Below are 14,848 nucleotides of genomic sequence, written 5' to 3'. Positions count from 1 at the left end.
ATCCTTTACAATCAGTGTCATGATTAGGGGTGTCCATAGATAGAGGGAGTACAGATTCGTATTGGTAAAGAGCCAGGTCTTCAAGGCCTTACGGAATGAGTTTCCAGAATCAAAATATAAAGAGGAAGGGAGTTCAACAAATTGTCCGCAGCAAGCGAAAAGGACACCCTCCCCCCCATCTAGATTTTCTTGAATCTAGGCACAGTCACCAAATTCTTGCTGGAAGATCTTAACTGCTTACCAGGGACATATCTCCGAAACAATTTTTTAATGCCTTCTGATCTCTTATAAAAGGTCTTGCGCACCAAACACAGGGCTTTAAACTCAATTCTCCGGCCCAAAGGAAGCCAAGGAAGGCTCTTGATGGTAGCCGCAACAGAGTGGAATTTAGGAAGGCCCATCACCAGCCTGGCAGCAGCATTCTGCACAAGTTGGAGTCGGTGTAGGAGACCCTTGTTTATCCCTACATAAAGGGCATTGCAGCAATCCAATCTGGACAGCACAAGGGCCACCACTGCCTGTTTCCGCGTGGGGTGGAGAAATTGACATATCTTTCTGAGAGTTCTTTTCATTCCGAAGCAGGTGGAGACTTCTATTTATTTGGGGGCCCAAGGAGAGGGAGGTATCAACTATGATGCCTTGATTTTTGGCACTGAGGCCAGGGCGAGGGCACGATCCAAGCATATCTGGCCTCCAGGCCCTGGACCAAATTTCCTGATTGTCTCCAAAAATTTAAATCTCAGTTTTATCCCCATTGAGTCTTAGCTAGTTCTTTACCATCCATGCAGCTACCGCCTGCATGCAGCTTGTAAAATTTGCTGCTGAAGCTTCAACACTCTCAGTGATGCTAATCATGATTTGAGTGTCATCAGCATAGGATAACAGTTCTAGGCCAAAAGATCTTACAACCCTGGCAAGCAGGGCAACATAAAGGTTAAAAGGGTGGGACTCAATGAGGATCCCTGGGGAACTCCGCAGAACAGCCGTTTAGGAGCAGAAAGGAATTGACCCATCGTAACTCTTTGAGCCTGTTCCGTAAGAAAAGATGTAAGCAAATTAAGGGCGGAGCACTCAACCCCTATTTCCCGGAGCCTCCCAGCCAATCTAAGGGGAGAGATAGTATCGAGGCTGCCGTTAGGTCCAGAAGGGTCAGTAAGGTGGTGTAACTTGCGTCGACCTGTTGTCGAATGTTGTTAAAAACAACGGTTTACGCCGTCTCGGTACTGTGCTCACTTCTGAACCCATGTTGCGAGCCATCGAGCAACTGATGATCCTCCAGATAGGTGCTAAGATGGAGGTTCAGGTGTATCTCCAAGATTTTAGCTGGGACAGGCAACAGGAAATTGAACTGTAGTTCTTTAGTTCTGCCGGATCCAGAGAGGGCTTCTTTAAGAGAGGTTTAACCACGGCCGTTTTCCAGGCAGTGGCATACTGGCCAGAAGTAATAACGGCATTAAGAACTACGGTCAAAGTAGGAACAATAGCCTCCATTCCTAGTTTCAGGATCTTCAGGGGACAGGGCTCCATAGGGGAGCCAGATCTAATTCCCCCTACCATCCGCTCCGTGTCTTCTTGAAGTATAGGGGGAAAGACGCTCAAGGGGCAATCCTTTGGAGGAGCTTCCAGAGAATCTGACAGACGATCGGCCTTTGACCCTCCGACTTTGGATATCTCCAGGGAAAAATATATGTGCTTGATTTTGTCAGTATAAAAGCATGCCCTTTTATCACATAGCTCCTGGGAGACCTCGGTGTTGGCAGAGGCCGAGGGGGCTAGGAGGGAATTAATCACAATGAAGAGTTCCCTGTGGGATTTAATGGATTCCGTCATCTTGGAATAGTAGATAACCTTTTCCTCATTAATAGCTAACCTATATTCCTTCAATCTGAGTTTATGCAGGTCCCTTTCGGCTGGGATAAGCTCACAGCGCCATATTTTTTCCTGCTGTCGGCATACCTGCCTACGGTTTCTCAACCTTTCGGTGAACCAGGGTGCTGAAGGGCGTTTTCTGGCCACATAATGCTCCAGAGCTGCCAAGAGCCAGTTGGAAAAATCATCATAGATTGAGTTAACAACCAGGTGGGGGAGACAGCAATAATTACTAAGCTTAATTAGAAGACCCTCCTTATTTATGCGGCTACGGTTTCTCTTCATCTCCACCCTGTTCTTAAAATTGGGACCTGGGTGGGATTCTGCAATTCGCAGAAAAAATGGAATGGCGTAATGATCAGACCAAGAGAGTGGGATGGGATCATTCACCTCCATCCTCGGATCGTTAGAGAAGATCACGTCCAGAATGTGTCCGCCGTATGAGAGGTGCTCCTCACCAGCTGAGGAAGGCCACAGGAGTCCATAGTTCCCAGGAAAACCTGCGTTTTAGAGCACAGAGTTTTCTCCAAATGGAAGTTAAAATCACCCAAAAGAGTGACAGTGGATCTAGCCAAATAAGGCTCAATCCGATTGCTGAAGTCCTGATTAAACATTCCACTGGGTCCGGGAGGCCGGTAGCTAACCCGTGGCAAGGTTACAAGGAAACAGCAGTGGAAACCTTGGGGTTAGCAATCGAAAATTGGTAGGAGGGATCAGTAAATTATCTGGCGATCAAAAATGCAATAAACAAACAATGCTTTCTCCTGTCACATACAAATGATCTAGCAGAATATGCGTCAAGAAGAGGGCCACCCGGGTTGGCAACATCATACATTGGGCATAAGATCCAGTCCTACCTTAGCCAAGCGCTGGGAAGGAACGCACTTAAAAACATTATATGGGAGAGGGGCGTGGCCAACTGCAGAGCATGGCGGCAGCTTGAAGAGCGAGCTCCTCCAGGCAAACCGGCCCGCGTTCACAATCCGTACATTGATCCGACTTTTTTCCAGCTCGAAGGAGCGACATCGGCTTGGGGACCCAAGCGGCACAGCCTAATCCGATCCCGGCAGTGACTGGACGCCGGGAACTGATCCATCCTGAGGCGGTGTGCAGAGGCCTGCGCCTGCCTGGCCGCACCGACCTAAAGTGACGAGAGAACCCGGGCGGAAGTTCACCCTCCTTGGCCCGGGCGCTGTGCGTGCGGCCGGCCGGCCAGCCAGCCACCACTGAACTTTGTCGCGCGAGGTGCTGGAGCGCGCCACCTGTCCAGCGTCGACCCCTGCGTGTACCGAGGGGACTGTGAGGAGCGAGATTGGCTGCGGATGCCGTCCAGAGGCAGCGCAACTGCCGGCGGGGACGAGGGTCTCCCTGGTCCTCAGGCGGCGCCATACTGAAAGACGCAGGGGACCGGACACGCCATGCATGCTGCGGGGTAAGGCACCTTGATCCAGGACCCCTGCCCTCCACCCGCGCTGTAACCGACCAGAGTCGCAAAGCACATTAACGAAGAGACGGGTCTCAGCCCCATTATCCTAGCGTGGGAGAGGCTCCGTGTGAATGCTTCCATAGAGGTACCCGGCGCATAAGACATTCTGTTGCGTAGCCGATCCCGCTCTGGCGGAGCTGCGCTAACACGCGGAGGACGACTGGCATACTCCGCAGGGTGCCCCTTGTGCAGCACTACAGCAGCGCAGCAGTTAGTAGCGCTACGAAGAGCGCGGAGGACAGGAGTGAAGACGCAATAAACCGCGACAGAGCGACTTAACAGCAGGCGTACTGGTCATCACGGCCGCCGGCTGCGCCGCGCCTAGGCCCTGTGGGGGGGGGGGGGGGGGGTGCGGAGCCCCCTTGGATCCAGTGGGTCGCACAATTGACTGTCTGGCGACCGGGAATAACACGCACCTCCAAGGCCGAAAACGGACACTACAGCCGAATACAACTACGTCCGCCACCTGCGCAACAACATGGCGGGTAAGGGCACAAGGAGTGCGTCGACCCAAGCGAAGCTTGATAAATTTGCATACAGTCAGCATGGACAATCACAAAGTGGCGGCCGCCACTCGACTGGAACGGCTCTAGAAACAGGCGGAACTCCGAAGGTGACCCTGGAGGACGTAATGAAAACTCTCACCGAAGTCCGGACGACAGTGGGCTCCATCTCCTCCGAGGTGACACTGCTCCGGGCAGACTTCAAGAAAATGGCGGAAAGAGTGTCCCAAGTGGAGGTAGTTACGAAGTCGCTCATTGAGGACACCTCGGACCTGCAAGTAGCCATGGAGCGCATGGAAAGAGTCACTAAACAGTTACAGGAGAAGCTCGACGATCAGGAAGGGCGTTCCCGAAGAAACTACGTCCGCATCCTGGGCCTGCCGGAATCGGAGGGTAAAGCTGCAATGGATCTATACGTTGAGGAGCTAATCAAAACCCAGCTGAAACCTAAAGGCTTATCGCACTTCTTTTCTGTAGAAAGAGCACACTGTGTTCCAGGTGGGGCGGCTAAGCCGGGCGCTAACCCTAGACCAGTGCTGGCCAGACTGTTCAACTTTAGGGATAGAGACGCAATCCTGCAGGCAGCGAGGGTCTCCCCACCTGTGAAAATTCAGAACTCAACTCTAGCCTTTTTCCCGGACTACACGGCTGAGGTGGCTAGGCGCAGGAAATCATTCACGGAAGTAAAGAAGACACTGCGAGAAAAGGGCCTGCCATACTCAATGCTTTTCCCCGCCAAATTGCGCATCGTGGCTGAAGGAAAAACATGGTTCTTTGACACACCGGAGGTGGCCAGGGAATGGCTTGATGGATGGAGACAGGAGGGCCAACCCCAGCGCCCACACAGGGACAGACACCACCAGCGCAACGGAGGGCAGACAGATCATCCGTCCGGAGGCCCCGCGAACGGGGAGGGTGCAGCAGGTCTGGAATCGGATCTTGAAAGGGACCCACTTGACTCTGGACAACCTGTTAGGGGCTGATTTAAGTGGGTTGCATGAAGGACAGCATGTTTACAACCCTTGGGACCTTGGAGCTGATGGAGCTGAGTAGGACGGGCAATGGCCGGTGCCTGTAGGGGTCTCACCAACCCCACAAGCAAGTAAGATGAACGGGGATGGGATTAAGCACTCTGCCAAGTTGGGGAAGCGGGCAGGAGTTCGTCCGTGGTGCAGGGAAGCAGGGAGGGGGCGGGGGGGGGGGGGTGTGGGGGAAGTTGTAATGTTATGGTTAATGTTCTCAGTCATCGTTACTTCAGTAGGAACCACCGTGCTACTACAAGCCATACACTCATGGTACTCTAGCACAAGTCATTGCATATATGTTCCACCCCAATTCCACACATCAGTAACACTAGACGTACACCTAAATGGCCCGACAGAATAAAGATATACCCGCTGAGGGCGGCCCGCCGATGACACAGTGGTACCCCCCCTAAAACTGCTTACGTGGAATGTTAGAGGCCTAGGGGACAAAATTAAAAGGGGGTTGGTCATTCAGACCATCAAACGCCACGGGCCTGACTTGGTGATGTTGCAGGAAACGCACCTGGCTGGGACTACATGCAAAGCACTAGACAGACGAGGGTACATCATGGCGGCACACGCGGAATTCCCTACAGGGTCCAGGGGCACTGGGATACTCCTCAAAAAGACCTCCTCCTTTATGGTTGAGAGCCGTAAGACAGACGATCAGGGTCGATTTGCGGCGCTGTCTGGCCAGTGGGAAGGGAGACCCCTCAACGTGGTGTCAGTGTACATCCCCCCGGCGCTGCACTCTACGGCGCTGCCGGCGTTGGGTCAATTTCTCATTAATCTCCCAGAGGGTGACATGATCATTGGGGGAGACTTCAATGCCATAACGGACCCCTTGCAAGACACCTTTCCCGTACGGGAACGCCAGAGAGGGACTGCCACGCTTCCTGGTTTTCTGACGGCGCTAGGCCTCACAGATGTTTGGCGCCAATTGCACCCCACAACGACTCAATACACGCACTACTCCTCTACTCACAACAGTCTCTCACACATGGACTACTTTTTCTTTTTGGGGGTGGGACTGGGATCAGTCGACAAAATAGAAATCCTACCCAGAGGTATATCTGACCACGCCCCACTGTCCCTCCACATTACGACTAAAGAGAAGAAGCGCGCCAGACTCTATCCAATTTACCCCAATTATTTAACAGTCCCCGGAATCAAGAAAAAGCTCAAAACGGCCACAACGGATTACTTTACAGAAAATGCGGGGACGGTTTCCTCACCTTCAGTGCTCTGGGAGGCCTACAAAACAGTCCTGCGCGGCGCAGCCATAGCGGCTATTACGGGACACAAACAAGACTCCAGAAGTGAACTCGCTCAGCTAGAATTGGCGCTTCACACTGCAACCGCCGCTCACATGTCAAACCCTACCCCCGACACCACACATACGCTACATCTCAGACAACAGCAACACCTGGCCCATCTCACATCGGTTACTAAAGGACACTTAGCAAGCACCGCACACAGGATATATGATGTGGGCGATAAAGCAGGGAAGATGCTGGCCTGGTTAGACAAGCGGAGCGGTAGCAACAGAGGTATTCAGAGACTCTACGCACAGGATGGTCAGCTGCTGACACACCCTGAACAAATAGTACGCACCCTGGCACGCCACTATCAGGATATATACACGCCAATCCGGGTTGTTACAGAACAGGAGGCGTTGGCATCCCTCGACAACATTGCTGTCCCTGCGCTTTCACAGGATGCACAACAGGAACTAGACACTGATTAAGAGAGTGTGAACAGGGCAGAACTCCCTCTGGATCAGCGCATAGCCACGATAGTAGCCATTCCTAAGCCGGCCAAAGCGCCGACGGAGTGCGCCTCGTACCGACCCATCTCTTTGCTTAACGTGGAAGCAAAGATCCTGGCGAAACTCCTGGCGAGACGCCTGACCAAACACCTGCTTACCCTCATACACCCAGACCAATCAGGGTTCATGCCGCATAGAAGCACAGCACTGAACCTGCGGAGGGTCCATGGAGTCCTGGCACGAGCACATCTCCTCTCCGAGCAGGCTGTCATCCTGTCCCTTAACGCCAAAATGGCCTTCGATCTGGTGGAGTGGGAGTATCTATTTGCTGTCCTTACACGTATGGGCTTCGAACCGAAATATATCACATGGGTACGGCTACTGTATAAGTCGCCAATGGCGCAGGTGGTAGCGAACGCCCACATTTCGCCGGCCTTCCCCCTAGGGCACGGGACCAGACAAGGGTGCACGCTGTCGCCCCTGCTTTTCGCACTAGTGCTGGAGCCACTGGCTGTCCTGCTCAGAGCAACACCACTGTTTAGAGGCATCGCCTGGGAGGAGGGGTGGGAGGATAAAGTCTCCCTGTATGCAGATGACATGCTGATCTACATGGCTAATCCCAATGAGGGTATTCCTGCCCTGCTGTCCCTGTGCGACGAGCACGGAAAAGCGTCGGGTTACACCCTAAACTGGTCCAAATCCATAATATTCATACTTAAAGGCCCGGAGCCGTTATTGCGGGATGACTGCCCCCTGCAATTAGCAACCGGCTCATTCAAATAGTTAGGTATTTTCGTCACCTCTAATGCGGCGGACTTTTACACCGAGAACTTGGTACCACCACTGGCACGTCTACGTGCTGATGTTAAGTACTGGGCTACCCTGCCGCTCACCCTCCTTGGACGAGCAGCATCATTTAAAATGATGGCGCTCCCTACATTTCTCTACGTGTTAGAAAATGCCCCTTATGTGGTGACTCCACGCTACTTCCAGCAGGTAGCTGCATTGGTGTCTGCTCTGCTGTGGAATAACGGCCCAGCCCGTATAGCACATGACAAATTAGTGAAGAGCTGGTACGAAGGGGGGATTGCGTTACCCAATCTTCAATTGTACTATTGGGCGTCACAACTTAAGATAATTAATCACTGGATCCATGTCCCACGGGAGGACCCCGCATACAAGGCGGACTGGTCACAGTTGGGAACGGACGGCATGCTCTCAGTGTTGTACAATCCTTCACAGGTTCGGAAATTGATTGGCCCGACGTTCCATACAGCGACCCTATGGCACACAGCACAAACTAGGCTGGAAAGGGAAGATTACCAAAATGACACCGTTATGGGACGCGAACTCACTAGGAAACCTAAGATCCAGCAAAGGTTTCGCACGATGGGACCAAATAGGGATTTCAGTGGTAGGAGACCTTTGGGACAAGGGATCGGTGGTACGGTTTAGGACCCACTGAGACGTTCAGATATGTGCAAATCCGGCACGCACTACTACGCGCAATTCCACCCGACACCACACTTCCAGAATCGTCACCACTAGAAGATAGGTTATTGACAGACTTTATGGAACAAAAGGCAACCTCTCTCACATACAAAAAGCTGGTTAACAACCTGACAGACCCTACGCAGAAACTTAGGGAGAGGTGGATGGGGGAACTAGGTGACATAGACGACACAGATTGGAACGAGGCGCTTGCGTCTCCTAGAGAAGTAGGAATCTTGGCTAGGTTCAGGTTAGTACAACTGAAGATTCTACAACGCACATATTACACCAGGACGCTTCTACACAAGATACAGCGGGCACCACACCCTTTCTGCCTGAGGGGATGCGGGGAGGAGGGAACGCTACTCCACACACTATGGGACTGCCCACTAATCCAGAACGTTTGGAGACAAATCATGCGCACAGTCTCTCAAACCCTTGAAATATCACTCCTGCCTGAACCCCGTAAATGCCTCTTGAACATTTGGGACCCCACAGACCTGAACAGGTATGGACAATTATGGGTCACATTGGCTGTCACAGTGGCCAAAAGAGACATCGCACAAAAATGGGGTGCTCCAGAGTTGCATACAGTGAATGGCTGGATTAGAAATATGGACCTTCTAATGGTGAAGGAAAGGGCGGTGTACGTACTGCGGGCATGCCCCCGTAAATGGAACAAAGTGTGGATGCCGTGGAATAAATACAGGGGGGAGCCATGTGCACCCTTACCAGAGGACGATGATTTAGAGTCAGAAGAAGAAGATGACTAGAGGGGGCGAACCTGTATATTGAACTTTGGTTTGGTAGTGGGGTGAAACGAGAAAATGTTATTACCTTTGAAAATGTACTGACTATGTGCAATGGAAGATAACTACCTGTAAAAGGCTGCAACACTCTACTGAAGCGATGACGTTAGTTAGGTTCTGTAACTGTAAAAAAATGTATTTTTCTTTTTGTTTTCCTTATTCTTTTCCGTTACTTAAAACCTGCTAAGGACAGACTGTAATATGTGAATGGGCAGAATACGGACTGAACTAGGATATGGTGTATTAGTAAGTGAGATTTTGTACAAAATGGTTGCTCTTATTTCTCCCATGTCCATAGTGTGAAGATAAATACAGACTGTTGGACTTTGGCCCTTAGGGCAGGTTCACCCCTAGACTTTTTGCTTGAAATGGTGACCTGGAGATGGTGATTTTTGGATTCTGCGCACTTTCACTGTGTCCCAGTGGAAAGTGCGTGCGCACTCTGAGTGCATGTGCTGAGCTAGGCCTGCCCGCCCATAGGAATGCATGGGGAATGTATGTGTCCCTGGTAGTTCCTGATGCGTGGGGTGTACAGGCTTGAGTCTGGTATGTGTGAACTCGTGTGAGTGAATGCTGCGCAACGGTGTATGCAGCATGTATGTGTCTAGTAGCGAAGCGCCATTTCTAGACATGGCTGTACGTGTGCTGTGAGGGTGCTGGCGTGTGATTGGCTGGAGCTGGCTGGCATGCCAGGCTCCAGGAAGTCTGGATGGGTCTGCCCGGTGGTGAGTGGGAGATTAGCATGAGTGATGTGTGGGAGGAGTGTACCTGTGTCCTGGATGGGCTGGGTTTTCCCCACACAATGCTGGCTCCGCCCCCCTGTGGTGTGTCTAATGACCCAAGCCCTGCCAGTGAATAGAGAGGGTGGTTGAGGTAAACAGAGTACTCAAGAACCAGCTGCGACTGGTTCCGCCCCCACTCTGCACCTTCAGACAAAGGAATGCACTGTATAAAAATGGGGCTGTGTCCCCACAGATTTTGTTCTCTTCCAGGATCCTGAGGGGGCTGCTGCTGCTGCTGCTGGGCCAGAGGACCGCCACTTGGGGTGTCTCCCTGCCTGGAGACCCAGTGAGCTGGCTCTGGGCCCAGTCTTGCCCCCCTGCCTACCAAGGAGGACTTCTGCTGGGCTTATTAGCCCCTAGCGCCTGGGAGCACTTTTTATTGACTTTTGGCGCTTGAGGGCGCTTTGCTGTGACCCAGCGCTTAATAGCGCTTGAAATTGCCATTTTAGCGCAGGGAGCGCTTTAAATTTCATTTGGCGCTTGAGAGCGCTCTGGGTGCTTTTGCCTGCTCTATTTGCCAATTTGGAAGCCCCTGGCGAGTGCCCACCTCGCCAGGGACTGTGCCGCTATTGTCGTGGCCATAGCGAGAGCCCACCTCGCCTTCTATCTAAATTTGAGGGTTCACCGCCGCTGCCCGGAGTTTGCCTCGAGGGCCCAGCAGTGGCCCAACAGTGATTCAGCTGCCCAGCACTTTGTGGGCAGCTGCCACGTTTAGGACCCTGACACTGGACACAGGGCGTCCTAGCCCCAACAAGGCCAGAGGGCTTAGGGACAGTCACAGAGGGTGACTTACGTGAGATTGGCGCAATTGATATTGTTTTTACACCTCTGAATGAATGTCATGCAGTGCATCATGTGTTTTCCTCTTACACCCCTACAGGTATTGTAATACATAGGTGGTTGTTTTCTCCCTAGTACAGGTGGTGCTAGTGAGGTCCTGTTACCAGTAGTTACTGGTTGTGCGCTCTATTGTTATATTGTGTGCTATTTTGTGCTAAAGTAAATTTATATTTTACCTTCTAAGTGCTATTTCTGAAAGTGCTACTTCTGATTCCTGACAGTGGTCCCGGTGGCCCTGTCTTGTACATATCCCCTGTAAATTCTGCCCGTGCCTCTGGCACATTGTAAAGTGTGTGTTTTATCTAATGTGTTTTGGTGTAATACAAAGGCTATTTTTATATAACCTTGTGTGGAGTTTCCTTTGTGGTGGGCCTTTGGTTGTTGTTGCTGGGGTGCATGCGCAAATACTTAGCCTACATCGCCTCCAAGTTTAGCCTTGCTGCTCGCGCCACGTTACCTAGAGGGTGAGTAGGGGTTATCTTGGCGTGTAACTCCCTTGCCCTGACTTGGGTGTGGTGGTCTCTGACTGACTTTGGCGAAAGCCCTGGCCAGCCGGGGATCCCATTTCCAACACAGACGTTGAGCTGTTGTATATTTTATCAGTATCGCTGATACAAACTTGTACTGCTATGCAACTACTGATCGCAAATGTCAATGTAAATAACTTTTCTGCCTTCCTGACAATAAAGTTTTTCAAAAAAAAAAAAAAAAAAACATTATATGGGCTAGACTAGTGCCCCTTCAAATTAAGGAACTAAATCCCGGATGGAAGTCCCTTGAACACAAAACAAGATGCAGACTCTGCAACTATAAACACGAATCTCTGTTACACATGATTTGCTGCTGCCCTGTGATGCTTCTCCCCCGTCAGACCCATTTAAAACAAATTTGGCTACGGCTCGGGGTTCGGACAGTAAAAGAAGCGGTGGCAGCACTTTTCTCTTGCTCTCTTCCAGCAGATTTGGCGAGGTTTGGGAAATATATGGCAGAGCTGCGAAAAGGGCTTGCGGAAGAAGACAGGTCATGCAATATGCAGTTAACTCCACAGAATAAGTAATATGTGCCCCCTTCAAATCAGATGGAGAAGGTATTACATTTTTACATTTTGGCCAAATATTACAAGAAACTTAGTAAGAAAGACGCATTGGCTGACCCTTGTGATGTCATCAATGGACAGACATAAATATTCACATATTTACCGTATTTTAATTGCCTCGAGACTGTTGTATATAAATGTTTTCTTTTATAAACCGCTGTTTTTTTAAAACCTTTTATAACTGGCATACAAGTAGTATTGCAAATGGTTTTAAGTAACTGTGCAAAATAAATAAAAAATTCATTCATTCATTCAATGCCAATAGCTTAAATTCTCGCAAATGCGAGACCTATTGCATTGCAAACGTTTTTGGGGAACTCTGGTCACCCTACAATAGCGTGAAAAAGCTGTGCCAGGACGAACTCCGGGCTCTCTTCCTCTCTCTCAAAGGCTGCTATCTATGTTGTCCCTCCCAGTGTCATATCTTAAACTGCAGTGATTGCTCAGCTTGAGAGGCACGAGGGTCTGCATCACCTGTGTCCTCTTGAAGTATCCTTGCTGACTAGGAGGGCGGTCTCTTCACAAAGACAGCGTGCGCCAATAAGAGGGAGTCACGAAGCTCCACAGACAGCGCGCGCCAATGAGGAGAGGGAGTTGCGAAGCTCCACAGACAGCGCGCGCCAATGAGAGGGCGTCGCGAAGCTCCACAGACAGCGCGTGCCAATGAGGAGAGGGAGTCGCGTAGCTCCAAGGACTGCGCGCGCCAATGAGGAGAGGGAGTCGCGAAGCTCCACAGACAGCGCGCGCCAATGAGAGGGAGATGCGAAGCTCCACAGAGAGCGCGCACCAACAGAGGGAGTCGCGAAGCTCCACAGACAGCGTGCGCCAATGAGAGGGAGATGCGAAGCTCCACAGAGAGCGCGCGCCAATGAGGAGAGGGAGTCGCGAAGCTCCACAGACAGCGCGCGCCAATGAGGAGAGGGAGTCGCGAAGCTCCAAGGACTGCGCGCACCAATGAGGAGAGGGAGTTGCGAAGCTCCACAGACAGCGTGCGGCAATGAGAGTGCGTTGCGAAGCTCCACAGACAGCGCGTGCCAATGAGGAGAGGGAGTCGCGAAGCTCCAAGGACTGCGCACGCCAATGAGGAGGGGGAGTCGCGAAGCTCCAAGGACTGCGCACGCCAATGAGGAGGGGGAGTCGCGAAGCTCCAAGGACTGCGCACGCCAATGAGGAGAGGGAGTTGCGAAGCTCCACAGACAGCGTGCGCCAATGAGGAGAGGGAGTTGCGAAGCTCCACAGACAGCGTGCGCCAATGAGGAGAGGGAGTCGCGAAGCTCCACAGACAGCGCGCGCCAATGAGGAGAGGGAGTCGCGAAGCTCCACAGACAGCGCGCGCCAATGAGAGGGCGTCGCGAAGCTCCACAGACAGCGCGCGCCAATGAGGAGAGGGAGTCGCGTAGCTCCAAGGACTGTGCGCGCCAATGAGGAGAGGGAGTTGCGAAGCTCACAGACAGCGCGCGCCAATGAGGAGAGGGAGTCGCGAAGCTCCACAGACAGCACGCGCCAATGAGGAGAGGGAGTCGCGAAGCTCCACAGACAGCGCGCGCCAATGAGGAGAGGGAGTCGCAAAGCTCCACAGACAGCACGTGCCAATGAGAGGGAGATGCGAAGCTCCACAGACAGCGCGCGCCAATGAGGAGAGGGAGTCGCGAAGCTCCACAGACAGCGCGGGCCAATGAGGAGAGGGAGTCACGAAGCTCCACAGACAGCGCGCGCCAATGAGGACAGGGAGTTGCGAAGCTCCACAGACAGCGCGCGCCAATGAGGACAGGGAGTTGCGAAGCTCCACAGACAGCGCGCGCCAAAGAGAGGGAGATGCGAAGCTCCACAGACAGCGCGCGCCAATGAGGAGAGGGAGTCGCGAAGCTCCACAGACAGCGCGCGCCAATGAGGAGAGGGAGTCGCGAAGCTCCACAGACAGCGCGCGCCAATGAGGAGAGGGAGTCACGAAGCTCCACAGACAGCGCGCGCCAAAGAGAGGGAGATGTGAAGCTCCACAGACAGCGCGCGCCAAAGAGAGGGAGATGCGAAGCTCCACAGACAGCGCGCGCCAAAGAGAGGGAGATGTGAAGCTCCACAGACAGCGCGCGCCAATGAGGAGAGGGAGTCGCGAAGCTCCACAGACAGCGCGCGCCAATGAGGAGAGGGAGTCGCGAAGCTCCACAGACAGCGCGCGCCAATGAGGAGAGGGAGTCGCGAAGCTCCACAGACAGCGCGCGCCAAAGAGAGGGAGATGTGAAGCTCCACAGACAGCGCACGCCAAAGAGAGGGAGATGCGAAGCTCCACAGACAGCGCGCGCCAAAGAGAGGGAGATGCGAAGCTCCACAGACAGCGCGCGCCACTGAGGAGAGGGAGTCGCGAAGCTCCACAGACAGCGCGCGCCAAAGAGAGGGAGATGTGAAGCTCCACAGACAGCGCGCGCCAATGAGGACAGGGAGTTGCGAAGCTCCACAGACAGCGCGCGCCAAAGAGAGGGAGATGCGAAGCTCCACAGACAGCAATTAGGACGCCTGGAGCGCGCTTGGAAGGGATGTGACGAAGGAAGACACAGAGGATTCCAGAATGCTCCTGATAAATACTTGAGGGACGAGAGGAGCGTTAAAGTAAACACGAACCGTACAGAAGCACAGAAATCATGACTCAGTCTTACGGTTAAAAAACCCAATGGGCCTTCGGCTCCCAGCGATGCCTGCATGTGACGCAGGTATGAAAAGAAAGGACTTCACTGAAAGAGAAGCCATGGCTCGAGCTTCGCGCGCAACGAGGCTGCTCCCGAAGCTGAACAGGGAGGGCTCAATGCGGCGCCCGCCCTTCCCACGGCCACTACTCGATACGGGAAAAACCATGTTTACAAGTCGGCAGAGTCGGTTTCCTGCGGTTTGGCTGATGGCGGTTGGAAGTGGCGGCAGTGGCGAGGCTCCAAACAAAATAGAACGAATAGAAACACGCCCCCTCCCCCCCAATGGACGAGCCGGGCCGAGGAGCTCTGCACTCACATCAATCTCCGCCTCGCGCTCCGTGTGTCTCATTCATCGTGTCACTGTCCTTCTTGTGTTTGTGTCCCTGCGAGGACACCGTCTCACCTGTCCTGGCGCTGAGCTGTCAGCTAACGAGCCACAGGTGTCGCCCTTTATTCCACGCTCCACCAGGGAAGAACGTGTCTGTCCTCAGCTCATTC

General features: G+C 52.7%; 1 long non-coding RNA gene across 1 annotated transcript in view; it reads right to left on the bottom strand.

The window, feature by feature from the left end:
- Positions 1 to 14,824, bottom strand: part of LOC144806332 (uncharacterized) — a 74,076-nt gene extending 59,252 nt beyond the window's left edge. Inside the window, exon 1 of the long non-coding RNA XR_013605768.1 lies at positions 14,667 to 14,824. This is a non-coding gene — a long non-coding RNA (uncharacterized LOC144806332). The remainder of the gene's footprint in view (positions 1 to 14,666) is intronic.
- Positions 14,825 to 14,848: the final 24 nt, after the last annotated feature.

This window comes from Lissotriton helveticus, assembly GCF_964261635.1.
Source record: "Lissotriton helveticus chromosome 1_1 unlocalized genomic scaffold, aLisHel1.1 SUPER_1_unloc_63, whole genome shotgun sequence".
Classification (NCBI taxonomy): domain Eukaryota; kingdom Metazoa; phylum Chordata; class Amphibia; order Caudata; family Salamandridae; genus Lissotriton; species Lissotriton helveticus.
Note: the sequence above shows the minus strand (reverse complement) of the source record. Positions and strands in the feature narration are given on the sequence as shown.